This window comes from Aethalodelphis obliquidens, unplaced genomic scaffold, assembly GCF_003676395.1.
Source record: "Aethalodelphis obliquidens isolate GAN/ISIS:26980383/991018 unplaced genomic scaffold, ASM367639v1 scaffold56, whole genome shotgun sequence".
In the NCBI taxonomy this organism is placed as follows: domain Eukaryota; kingdom Metazoa; phylum Chordata; class Mammalia; order Artiodactyla; family Delphinidae; genus Aethalodelphis; species Aethalodelphis obliquidens.
Window position 1 is genome coordinate 8,974,009 of NW_020838000.1, and position 14,542 is coordinate 8,988,550.

The window sequence follows — 14,542 nt, forward strand, 5'->3', positions numbered from 1 at the left end:
CTGTTTTCATTTCTGTGACGTAAGCTTGATTTCATCATTGAGAGCAGCTCTGTCATTCCCAATGGAAGTGAGAAAGTTCTGGGGAACGTGGGTCCTCGGCAGCATTGTGCGTTATTAATGAACTGGCATTTCTTACACTTCAAAGTCTAGCTAATATATTTGTGATTATAGAGTAAAGATTTATTTTAAAATACCTCGTGGCAAGGTCAGGAGGCAGATTCTATATTCCTCTCTACTCTGCACTCAAAGAATTGGTTTACTCAAATACAGAAATCCATTTTATAGCCTCAAGAATTTTTGCGAGTCTAGAAATTGGTCTTAAATATTGAAGAAAGAAACTAATGTCGGACACGTTGATCATTTCTTTGAAGTGCTCTATTGTTTGTTACCTCTTTGGCCAAGCTGGTGCTTCACATTACGGTGGTCGAGGCATGGACTTGGGTACAATGATTTATAACTAGTGTGTTCTGGTTTCCTTATCAAACATTAGTTCACATCAGCTTTCTCTTCATAATAATGATTCATAGAGCTTCTTTGATATCCAGCCAGCACCTTCCCAATAAAATTCTATGATCCATGACATAATTACTCTTAATCCTTTCAAGTTTATTTTCAGCTGTACTAACAAAATTAGGGCTTGCGGTAACCATAGTTGACTCAGTTATCCCTTTATTTTTGTATAGAATCTCACCTGCATTATCTAAAAATATGTAATTGTTTTAATCTTTGAAGAAGTCATTCATTCTCTTAATTGGGCTGTACTACATTTTGTAGTGTAAGAGTGTTACTTTCTCATATCACTTATTAAAGTTGATTTTATTATTTCTATTTGTGGGACAGTGTGGTTGAATTTTCCTATGTGTTTATGCTACCCTAAGCTGTACTGCTCACCTGTATATTTCCTATTGATGACTGTTAGAATCTTTGGGCCCAAAGGATAATATCAGTATAATATAAAATAGCAGTTAGAAGCACAGGCTTTGAAATGAAACAGACCTGTTTAACCACCTAGAGCCTTGGTTTTTTCATCTGTGTAATGGAGATGAAAAATAGTGGTACCTGCTTCATGGAGCGCCTATGAAAATTAAATCATAATATATAAAAGTCAGTGTTCAGTTTGGAATAAATATTCAATACATGTTTAGCACTGCTTTTGTTGTCATTATCTGTCATCATAATTACTGAATTAGGATATCATGGCTCTATCAATGTGATGTACCATGTGATTCACGCACCCTTCCAGCTCTGGCTTTGGCTTTCTATGTTTGCTTCACTGAAGCATACAAGTTTCTACTTAAGTGGAAACATAATAGTTATCCTTTGCACCAGTGGTTCTCAAGAGATAGTGTAGAAGTGGAGAGTGAACTTTTAGAAACAGATCATAGCAATTTGGCACAATAATTTTATGTCCTTGAAGGTAATAAATTTTGTGGGTCTTTATCTCATGGAAATGAATTGAAATTGTTTCTTTTATATCATGCAAGTAATATTAATCTAAATAATTGCTGATGCTACTGTCTGTTGCTGTTGGGAGAAAGTTGTTTACATGGTGGAGAAAGGGTTATTTAGCAAAATGAAATTATATCCCATATTGAGTCCAGGTTTCTAATTTCAGTCACTCTTAGCAGTTGCATGATACATTAAAATTTATTTAAATCTGCCCTCTGATATGGGTGTGGTTATCTTTAAGAAAATGATTTTATAATTACCCTGTTTTTAGAAGTAGTTTTTCTTGTGTTTTTTATAGGAGAATATATGTGGGAGTCTCCTGATGTAGCAGATATGCCATATATAAATGCATCTGTTGCATATTGCTAATAAATGTATTTAACAGAATTAGAATTAATAATTAGTGTAAAAATATTAATTGTACAAACATTGGCTAAAGTCATTCCAAATTGGCTTATCTTAATTTTAAATCAATTGATGATATTTATCTTGAAATATGGGAGTAAGACCCCTTGAAATCTTGAATGGTATATGATAATTTGCTTATTAATGGGATTATTTTATGTATTTTAGTGCATTGTCTCCTGGATAATTGTAGCTGGTTTTTCTGTTAGGAAATGTTAAATCAACTTACTATTTAGGTTCAACAAAGTTAATTTGCAATTAAATATTTAATACTTTCTAAGTGATATTATAAAATAATATTTCCTAAAAGTAATTTATACTGTTTTTCATTAACTTTATGAAAGATTACTCCTGTTGCACCTAAAATGAAATTTCTCTTACATTAATTCAAATAATTAACATCTTGAGTTGTCTTTTGCTTGCCAATTATTGATAAGTATTAGACTTTTTAAAAATTAAGTTCTGTAGGGGCCTGTCAGTGCATGCCTACTAATTTCCAAAGTAAAACATTGACTGTATCATTTCCAACTTTCCAAGGTGATTTCTAAGAGTTGCTGTTTGGTATCTTCATTTTTAATATGAGATTAAGAATGTCCTGTGATTTCATCACTTGGGAATTATTTTTGTGCAGAAGCCTCTAAAATATTACTGTTACAGTTCCATCCCTGAGTATGTCTTGTTTTGAGTCCAAAAGACCTTAATCACAGCAGATTCAAATACAAAGATTCAATACTGTTTTCTTAATACTTAATACTATAAATACTCTTTTATAAAAAGACCAAAAATTGAAGTTTAAAAATAACAGTTTTTGCTAGGCCAGAGTAACTGTTTTATTATCACTCTTAAATATATTGAATCTGTATATTTTTGACTACATATTATACTTTGATATGAATAGAATACATAATAAGCATCTATGGGATATGCAATTAATGTCACTTTTGAGGAAAGACCCTCATAACACACTTGGGCTTTGGCATTCTTAAATTACGAGCTCTTTACAGCACACATGGGATAGATTCCATATGTCCCAAATGTTTTTTATACATCTTTCATTTCCCTTATTTCCTATTTTCTGGATTAGCAGTTGTTTTGCTGTGGTGGTTTCTAGTAATTTAATTGAGGAGGTTGTTGGTTATTGATAAATAATCTGCTAAATTATGGTATAGTTTCAGAATATTTATATCACATTTTATTTGTTATAACACATATCAGTGTGATTATGTATGACTACCAAGTTTTTTAAACTGATACTGGAAGTGTAAACATAGGGTAAAAATATAACTCTCAGTCATCAAAGTCAATATAATTACCCACCTTAAAAATTCTCTCTCTCAACAGGTTAAGAAATAGCTTCCTATTCAAAACACAGTTAATGATTGAAATATTCTTTTCTTTTCAATGAGCTTTATGTTATGTATTAAACATAAAATACAGAATGAGGGATTAGAAGGTGAAGAGCCAATGATACCTTGTCATACAGCACTGGGCATTCCCCCCAAATTACTCCTTTTGAAAACGCTGGCTTTTTTCCCCTCCTACAATATGTGAAGAATTATGATTAAGAATTGTGGGGAAGTATAATAAATTATTTGAAATATTGGTTAATAATTGTTAATATTTATTATTTCCTGTGGACTAGGCATTGTCCCTAAAGGCTTTACGTTGATTATCTTATCTATCCTCACAACACATTGAGATAGATGCTGTGATCATCCGCATTTTGAAGCTGAGGAAATCAAGGCTTATAAAGGCTTATTTAGATCAACTAGCTACCAAGAAGCTGAGCCAGGTTTTGAACTCCTGAGCCTACATTCATACTCTAATTTGACTAGAAATATGAGTGTGGTAGAAAACTAAGGTACCCAAAGGTACTATGTATCAGATGGGACCATGAGTCAAATGCAGGGTGAGCAGGTAAGCAGCAAAGACCAGCCAGGTATGAGGCCCGAAATTAGAGGAGTCTTGTTAGTGGGGATCAGAAACCAGCCTGGTAAGGAGGAAATGGAAAATCAAAGGCACTGGAGGGCCTGAGAGCTATAGCCATGCCAAGAATCAGGACAGAAAGAGCACAGCATCTTCTGCACAAAGGTAGCAGCATCAGAGATGTAGGTAAAATAATAAGCCACTGCCTGAGGCTTAACTCTTCTTGTCCAGGTCCAATACTGGCCTTATTTAGGTCAGGCCACTGGATAGAAAAATAAGAAAGCAGGTGGAGAAGGGGTGTTCTGCTACTTTAATCTTTAACTTGACCTACAAAAAGAGTTAATTGATGAAATAGAAGAAATAGAATCTGTGCTGACAAAGTAATCATGAATTTTAAGATAGACAGTCCAAGAAGAAAATGCTTTGCCTTAGTCACACGTGCAGAAATTTAGGGAAAGTACCATCCACACATCTTTCTAGGTAAAAATATACTCTTCCCACTGAAAGGTGAATAAAAATGAATAATTCAAAAGGGGAAAGCAGTTTCTTAAAGGATTGCTCAAAAGCAATGTAACCAGTAAGATATGGTGTTTACAACTGAATGCAGTTGTCAAAAATAATCATCTCAAGAGCAGTCAAAATAATTTATAACATTATTTGGATCTTAGATCTACTTAATTCTAGTGAATAATTCAAAGTGGGAAAGAAGTATAAAAGTTTGCATAATTTATCACACTTGAAGGAATATATACTATTTCACTGATATTTATAATCACTAAAGAAGTTTTTTATTTTATAAAACTTCTATAAAATAGTATCCATGCAGTGGGATTGTGAGGATTAAATGAAAAAATATCATTTAGAGCACAGCAGTTGGCATGTTGTAAACACTCAAAAATGTTCATAGGTATTAACTTTCATGTGCTAAGTCCAATTGCCTGGCTCATAAGACTCACTAAGTAGTCATAATAACAACAACAACAACAAGGGCTTACAAAGGAAGCATAAAACAATAAAACAAGATGACAAATGATACTGTCAAACAGTAGGTATAGTACTATACCTAAGTGCTTTAAGCTCTCCTAATAAAAGACTATTCTTGATTGACTTTATGGACAAAATCCAACTACATGCTACTTAAAAGAGACAGCTAAAATACATTGATCTGGTTTGGTAAAGGAATACAGAAATGGCAATAGTAATACCGGAAAATACACTTTGAAACGAAAACATTGAAAAAGAGTATTCTTTATTAATAACACATTCAATTATAATAGCCTTGAATTTTAGTGTGTAAGATCTATGACAGCAAGGAGTTTGTCTGCCTTGCTCATTAATATATCTGAGATGCCTCCCTAACAGAACCCACTACATGGTTAAGTATTCAGTAAATATTTTTGAATCGATGCATGAATGGGATGGAGGTAAAAACAAAGGAAGTAAAGGTCATAAACCAATTATATAAGGAACTGATTATTCAAAATATCATTGGTGGAAAATCTGCTATTTTGAGGAACATCAACTAATAATTATTTAAAAAATTAAAACTCTAAATAATTACTGGAAAACATACATGAAAATATAACTATAACCAATCTTCCAATGACCATGGAGTTTTCTAAGAAAAGTAGCAATGAAAGACATTTTAGAGAGTAAGTTTGTAATATGACTACTCCAAAATTTCATTCCAATAAAATTCAGTGCAAAGACAAACTTTTTTTGCAATGTACACAAAATATATAAAGAATATAAAGCAAATTTGTATCCTTTATATAAAATAAGCCCTTAAAATTAGTAAGAAACCACTTTACCTATAAAGTAGAAAAATAAAGTGAACCAACAATGCATAGGAAAAAACAATCGATGGCCAACAAATATAGTAAAAAGGTTTCAACTATTCAAATATTTAAAGAATTATAAATTAAATAGCAAAATGTAATTTTCATTCGGGTTGATTAGGATTGGAGAAAATTTTACTCAGTGCTGATATAATTAATTTGGGAGTTGATTGGGAAAGTGAGTAAAATACCTGATAAACTTGGGCTCCTTGACTCATGATTCTACTTTTAAGCTTTAAGGGAATCAGAGAGCAGAGGTCTGTATAAAGGTATTTATCACAGTGTTATTTATGATATGAAATGGGAACTAATTTCTAATAATAAAGGAAATAATAGGGTAAATAAGTCCATTTGATGAAATTATGCCATAATTTAAATGATGTATTTGTGGAATCTGTAATCCCAAAAGGTGATGCGTATGGTATAGTCTAAGTGAAAAATCAGGAAGAGAAACCACATAATCTATTTTCCTAGTTTTAAAAAGTATATATGTTTTAAATGAAAATTAGCCTGGAAGTAGTGTTAATACTGGTTATCTCTGAAAGGGAATAAAGAATTGTGTTTATTTTCTTTATACTTTTTGCTGTTTTCTCAATTATCTCAATTTAATCACAGATTGATTTTATAAGAATTTTTAAAATATGAGGGCAAACATAAGGTACTTAATTACTATTAGTGGGCACATACGTCAGTATCCAGAAAACTGAAATACTCTGAAGACGTATTTGAACCATTATCAGTAATCTTTGAAGAATTAAGAAAAGTGGAGGTCATGGCAAGAATACTTAAAGTAAAAGAAAGTCTCTATTTTAACATCTGCAGTGGAATAAAATGTATTTACCTCCATCTCTGACAATATTTTATCACTTTTAAAAAATAGATAATCTGTAATTCTTTGAAAGGGAAATTGTTTTATATAGATCTAGCATGTGTTCACCAGAACAGTTTGGACAAGATAGAACTGCATTTTCTTTTCCGTCAAATTACAAGATTAGAGAAAAACTTTTGACTGAAGTTTTTTATTTCACCATTTTCTTGTAATATTCTTTTGCTCAAAATGGAGGATTTGAAGACGGAGTGATACTACATTTGGGCTGAAATGTAGCTTTACTTAACAACCATGTTCGAAGAGTATCCATGAGTGTGCTGTGACCTAGGTGGAATGGGGTCCTGGTGGCCTGCCACAGGGCTTTGTTATTGGCCCTGCACAGAATCCCAGCATTCTGGGATTAAGGGTCTTTTGGAAGGTCGCTCTTGTAGCTACTCATGAAATGCTTCAATCTCAATTGTACTATTCATGTTAAATTAATTGAATATGTCAACTTGACCAGTCCCTTGTTGGGGAGTTTGGTACCATCACAGATACTTGCTTATTTCATGGCTGATTTGACTTACCTGTCCACTCTACCTCCCAGTATAACATAACAGATATTTTAATTCCTGATAAATGTAAGGCACTTGTTCACAGGGTGCTCACAACGTTACAAAGTGAAAAACTAAGTGAGGTTTGAAGTAATATAGAGTTAGATTAAATCATGGCTTTAAGGGCTGGCAAGATGGTGGAGAAGAACGTGAGCTTACTCCTTCTTACAGAAACACCAAAATCAAAACTAACTATTGAACAAACATCGACAAAAAAAAAAATGCTTGAACCTACCAATAAAGATACCCTACATCCAAAGACAAAGAGGAAGCCACAGCAAGATGGTAGGAGGGGCACAATTGTGATAAAATCAAATCCCATACCTGCCGGGTGGGCGACCCACAAACTGGAAAACAGTTATACCACAGCAGTTCTCCCACAGGAGTGAAAGTCCTGAGCCCCACGTCCGGCTTCCCAGCCTGGGGGTCTGGCAATAGGAGGAGGAGCTCCCAGAGAATCTGGCTCTGAAGGCCATCAGGGTTTGATTGCAGGAGTTCCACAGGACTGGGGGAAACAGAAACTCCACTCTTGGAGGGTGCACACAAGGTCACGTGTCCACCAGGACCCAGGGGAAAAAGCAGTGACCTCATAAGAGACTGGGACAGACCTACCTGCTAGTATTGGGGGGTCTCCTGTGGAGGCGGGGGACAGCTGTGGCTCACTGTGGGGACAAAGACACTGGAAGCAGCAGCTCTGGCATGTACTCATTGGCGTGAACCCTCCTGGAGGCTGCCATTTCCTCCCCAAGACCTAGCCCCACCCAACAACCTATAGGCCCCTGTGCTGGAACGTCTCAGGCCAGACAACCAACAGGATGGGAACACAGCTCCACCCATCAGCCGACAGGCTGTTTAAAGTCTTCCTCAGCACACAGCTGGTCAATAAACACACCCCCTGACATGGCCCTGCCCACCAGAGGGACAAGATCCAGTTCCACCCCCCAGTGGACAGGAACCAGACCCTCACACAAGGAAGCTTGCACAAGCCTCTTAGATAGCCTCATCCACCAGAAGGCAGACAGCAGAAGCAAGAAGAACTATAATCCTGCAGCTTGCAGAATGGAAACCACAATCACAGAAAGTTAGACAAAAGGAGATGGCAGAGGAATATGTCCCAGATGAAGGAACAAGATAAAACCCCAGAAGAACAACTGAGTGAAGTGGAGATAGGCAATCTACCCAAAAAAGAATCGAGAGTAATGATAGTGAAGACGATCCAAGATCTCAGAAAAAGAATGGGGGCACAGATCGAGAAGATGCAAGACGTGTTTAAAAAAGACCTAAAATAGGGCTTCCCTGGTGGCGCAGTGGTTGAGAATCTGCCTGCTAATGCAGGAGGCACGGGTTCGAGCCCTGGTCTGGGAGGATCCCACATTCCAGGGAGCGACTAGGCCCGTGAGCCACAACTACTGAGCCTGCGCGTCTGGAGCCTGTGCTCCTCAGCAAGAGAGGCTGCGACAGTGAGAGGCCCGCGCACCGCGATGAAGAGTGGCCCCCGCTTGCCACAACTAGAGATAGCCCTCGCACAGAAACAAAGACCCAACACAGCAAAAATAAATTAATTAATAAATTCCTACCCCCAACATCTTCTTAAAAAAATAAAAAAGACCTAGAAGAACTTAGGAACAAGCAAACAGAGATGAACAATACAATAACTGAAATGAAAAATACACTAGAAGGAAACAACAGAGTAACTGAGGCAGAAGAACGGGTAAGTGAGCTGGAAGACAGAATGGTGGAAATCACTGCCATGGAACAGAATAAAGAAAAAAGACTGAAAAGAAATGAAGGCAGTCTGAGAGACCTCTAGGACAACATTAAACACACCAACATTTGCATTATAGGGGTCCCAGGAGAAGAGAGAGGGGAAGGACACAAGAAAATATTTGAAGAGATAATAGCTGAAAACTTTCCTAAGATGGGAAAGGAGACAGTCACCCAAGTCTAGGAAGCACAGAGAGTCCCAGTCATGATAAAGCTAAGGAGAAACACTCCAAGACACATAGTAATCAAACTGGAAAAAATTAAAGACAGAGAAAAAAAAAATTAAAAACAACAAGGGAAAAGCAATAACATAGAAGGGAACTCTCATAAGGCTATCAGCTGATCTCTCAGCAGAAACTCTGCAGGCCAGAAGGGAGTGGCATGATATATTTAGAGTGATGAAAGGGAATAACCTACAACCAAGAATACTCTACCCAGCAAGGCTCTCATTCAGATTCAACCGAGAAATCAAAAGCTTTATAGACAAGTAAAAGCTAAGAGAATTCAGCACCACCAGACCAGCTTTACAGCAAATGCTAAAGGAACTTATCTAAACGGAAGAGAAAAGTGGCTTATCTAAGCCACTACTAGAAACAAAATTATGAACGGAAAAGCTCACTGGTAAAGGGAAACATAAAGGTAGGAAATCATCTGCACACATATATGACATCAAAACCAGCAATTGTGATAAGAGGAGAGTGCAAATGCAAGATATTGGAAATTGATTGGAAATTAAAAGACCAGCAACTTAAAACAATCTTGTTTTTATATAAACAAAAGAAAGCAGGAGATGTATTTGATAATAATATCAAATAAAGTAGACTTCAGAACACAGAGAATTACCAGCGACAAAAGGGATATTCCATAATGGTAAAAGGGTCAGTTCACCAAAAGGACTTAGCAGTCCTAAATGTGTGTCCATTAAACAACAGAGCTACAAAATATGTGAACCAAAAACTGATAGAACTGAAAGGAGAAAGACAAATACATGTTTATAGTTTGAGACTATTGATAATTGACAGTACAACTAGACAAGAAATATAGAGCTCAACAACTAAATATATCCTGGCCCATGAAACAAGCCTCAACAAATTTAATAGAATTGAAATCATGCAGAGTATTTTCCCTGTTCACGATAGAATCAGATTAGAAATAACAGTTAAGGGGAAAACTTTCCAAACACTTGGAAACTAAATAACACACTTCCAAATAATCCCTGGATTGGAGAGGAAGTCTCGAGAGAAATTTTTAAAGATATATTTAACTGAATGAAATGAAAGTACAACATATCAACATTTGTGGGACAGAGCTAAAGCAGTGCTAAAGGGTAAATTTATTCCACTAAATGCTTATGTTAGAAAAAAAGAAAATTCAAGTTAGTAATCTAAGCTTCCACTTAAGAACCTAGAAAAAGAAGACAAAATAAACTCTAAGTAGGTAAAAGGAAGGAATAAAGGTAAGAATTGAAACCAATATTATTAAAAACAGTACAAAGATAATAGAATAAGAAGAAACAGAATAGCAAGAAAACGGAAACAAAAAGCTGTTTCTTTGAAAAGATTAATAAAATTAACAGGCATGAAAAAATGAGAGCAGGAGAGAAGTGGGTATGCTTATAAAAGAGCATAGGAAGGATCCTTGTGGTAATGGAATATTTCGGTATTAAGACCTTGTGAACGGTTGTGTATCCTGGTGGTGATATTGTACTATAGTTTTGTAGGATGTTACCCTTGGGTAACCAATTCACAGACTCTCACTGTACTGTTTCTTCCAACTGCATGTGAATATACAGTTATCTCAGAATAAATTTAATTAAAATAATGTCAGTTCAGATGGCTCACATCTTTTGCCCTTTTTACAAATTGGGTTTATTTATTTGCTTAGTATTGAGTTTTGAGAGTTTTCTATATAGTCTAGATACAAGTCTGTTGCCATTTGTTATTCACAAATAGTATCTTCCTGTCAGTGGCTTGTCTTTTCATGTCTTGTAAGTATCTTTCAAACATTTTTCACTTTGGTGAAATCCAATTTATCTACTGTTTCCTTATCAAAGGTGTTTTTGGTGTCATATCTGAGAACTCTTTGTTTAACCTAAGTTTTCTTCTAATTGTTTTATGTATTATATTTAGGCCTGTGATCCATTTTGAGTTAATTTTTGTATAAAATGAGTATAGGTAAAGGTTAATTAGTTAATTATTTTGGGCAGAGGATATCCAGTTATTCTGGTGTCATTGTTGAAAGACTATCCTTTTTCCATTCAGTTACCTTTGCATCTTTGTCAAAAATCATTTGGTTTGATTTGTACGGGTTTATTTCTGATCTATACTTTTTGTTTCTGAGAGAGAAGTGTTAATCCAGCTATAACTGTAAATTTCTCTATTTCTGAATTCCAGACTACTTAGGTAGACACCTAAGATTGAGAATTAGCCACCCAGTATTCTTAACCCCATACAAATGGCACAATTTTCTTTTAATTTATGGCAGGCAACTCAGTTTTGTTTATTTCTTGGTACTTTTTGACACACAGAGAACATAATTCCAGGCATGTGTATGGTATGTACAGACTTGATAATAAAACTTTTAAATACTTATGAACTTTGAGGAACCAGTGATTTCCATCATAACCTTGGAATGCTGTGGCTAAAGGGACTGTAACTATTTGGAAATAAAGTGTTTAGCATAGACCAGGACTTTGTGTGTGTGTGTGTGTGTGTGTGTGTGTGTGTGTGTGTGTGTGCTCCTTTCTAAAATTCTTCCCATGGTCTGAAAGTTTTTCCAGTTAAATGACTTCTTCCACTAGTGTTTTGGAGCCTAATAACTATATTGGACTAGTGAAAACAACCAAAAAGCAAATGATGGCATCTTCATTTAACGTATTTAAGTTTTAAATGCTTCCAAAATATCGAGCTTCTAATAAGAAGTATTTACAGTGAACATTAAAATGCTTCCAATACATAGAAGAAGCTTCTGTCATAAACTTTTTAGCTCTGCAACTAAGACCTCATTTATTAAATTTTATTTATCAAAGCAATTCATGTATTAAAGATGAACATGTTAATATATTTTCCTTATCTTTGAGTTATACATCATGAACAGTATAACACTTTGCCAACCCCAGTGTTAAACTCACCCACCAGACCTGGGTCAACTTCAGGTTATATCAGCATTCTCTAGAGGAACCCGATAGGACTGTGACTGCACAATTGTTGTGATGTCTTTAACTGAACATAAGTGCAATGTACAGGAAAAACAAATATCACCCCAAAGCTCAACACACATAAAATACCACCTAATAACAGTCATAAAAAAGAAAAGTTCTCCAGAAAGACATTGGCAGAGTTGTTTTAAGTCTTAGTGGAACAGTGGGATGTCTTCTTTAAGCTGTCTGGTTTAACAACAGAGTGATACAACTGTAAATCCAGTATTGCCTTTGAATCTGTTAGCCAGTAGAATACATTTAGATTGGAAGGGACGTCATTTTTGTCCTCAAATCAGAACTGTAGGTTCTAAAGCAAGAAGGAGAAATGTTTAGGACTTACAGGGAAATAATAGTTAAGTGTGGGTAAAAACCTTGGCGTTACTAATTAGCCGCTCATATTCAGTTTCTCTCCCTCATTTCTCATCCTTGGCGTCTTTATTTCATGGGTCTCTGATTGTTTTTCTATTCTCCAGCTCTTTCCATAACCAAGTAAGCCAGAGGCAAATTGAATATCTACAGCTAATTGCGCTAATAAGCTCTTTCCTAGTGCTATATGGTAATTCATGTATGATATCATACTCCATTATTAAGTATACCTTGTAATTAACCTAATTTGTATCACTTACATCAGTGATTACAGTGTGTGTCTTTGATAGGTCTCTGACCAGACTTAAGTTTCTACCCTTATCTTTTAACCTCTAGGGACTTGGCCTAATACGTGTAAAAGCTTTTATGGGAACCACTAGGACTTCAAACAGATGCCTGTAAATGTCAAGTTTTCTAGAGAAGTGTCTCTTGACTAGCTTTTTAGACATTTGAGATCACCTAGTGCACATTTTGTGTGAAAATTCTAGGTTATCTTTCTGACTTTTGTGAAATTATTTTAAGGACAGCGTTTCACCATTACATAAAATTTTATATGACCCACGGTATCAAGTTAGAATCCTGCCTTCCTACCGTTAGTTCTTCCCTGACCTAAATGTTAGAAAAATGAGAGCTTGCTTAATGAAGAGAACCTCTTCCAAGCTCATAATTCCATAAGATGCTGTTTGACAAAGGCTGCCGATTCAATTAAGAAAATTCATCATTTATTACAGTCAGTTTAAAAGGGTAAAAAATGAGAGCTCTTCTACCGCAAACTCTAAGAAAAACTTTTTCCTTCACTAATAGTGATACAGGTTAAACCTTGCTAGAGCATATTGCTTTTAACTTCTTATTTTTGCTTTTGGCTGCCTTTGATTCTTCATCGTATGTTTCTTTACCCCTCAAATTTCTTATTCTTATTTTTGTAGTTTTAAATACTAGATTTGTACCAGAGTTTAAGTGCAGGAAAAGAAATATTGTTTGCAATTCAGTTTGGCTTATATACACACCCTTTTTTCTAAAATCTTCTTTCATTAAAATTCACCTTCTCTAATAAAAATAATGCTTTTGTTTTCATTTTACTTCCGTTATTGTTAGACATTTTTGTATGATTTAATATAATGATTTTTTTATACCAATGTACCACCTCTTTTTGCTTCGTTTTGTTTTGTTTTTGCGGTACGCGGGCCTCTCACTGTTGTGGCCTCTCCCGTTGCGGAGCACAGGCTCCGGACACGCAGGCTCAGCGTCCATGGCTCATGGGCCCAGCCGCTCCGCGGCATGTGGGATCTTCCCAGACTGGAGCACGAACCCGTGTCCCCTGCATCGGCAGGCGGACTCCCAACCACTGCGCCACCAGGGAAGCCCCGTACCACCTCTTAAAGGTCCTTATTATGATTTGAACTATGAATGGTATGTGGGATTAAAAAAAAAACTCCAGACTTTGAAAAAAAATTTTAGTCTTATTAAAATTAAATGTTATGCTATATGGAATTTGTGGGGGGAAATATGATACACCTTTTGAAAGATCTTAATTTAGAATTGATAATCATTGGAATAGACATAAGCCCTGATTTAAGAGGCGTCAGAAACAATGTCAAGATGACTAGGACTTGGAGAAAAGACTGAATTATGGTCTGAGTGATCCCATCTGTGCTGAGCGGGTTCGGCTTTTACTAAAGAGAGCATCTGACCTAAGTAAGTCACTGGGTCTTAATTAAAAATGGTTAAAGTGTGAACAGTGACCCTTGTGGACACTCTCCGAAAGAGCTAACGTCCCCAAGTGTGAAGATGATCCGTGTCTACACCAAGGGTGGGAGGAGGGGAAGGATTATTATTACTACAAGTGTATTTTAGTGGGTAGCATCTTATCATGTTGATGCCTAGTATATACTGTAGGCTTAGTTTATTCGTATTACTGATTTATAATTAAAAGGGTTTTATCTTATTTGAAGTAAATGTTAAGAGAAAAATAATATTTATATGTTGTTTATACCCTCTTACAAGTTCCGGAAGCTGATATCAGGTACCTGGTTGCACTGAATGCTTGCGAAAGTTGAGTCAAAGTCAGATTAAGAGTACTTACTTCCTTTTATAGGGTTGCCACGTGGCTTTTCTGTTTGCAGTGTCTGGCACATAGGAAACACTTTCTAAGTGTTCATTAAATTTAAAAATA

General features: G+C 35.6%; 1 protein-coding gene across 6 annotated transcripts in view; it reads left to right on the forward strand.

Annotated features, from left to right (window-relative positions):
- Positions 1-14,542, forward strand: part of TBC1D5 (TBC1 domain family member 5) — a 540,677-nt gene that overhangs the window by 335,266 nt on the left and 190,869 nt on the right. The window lies entirely within an intron of this gene.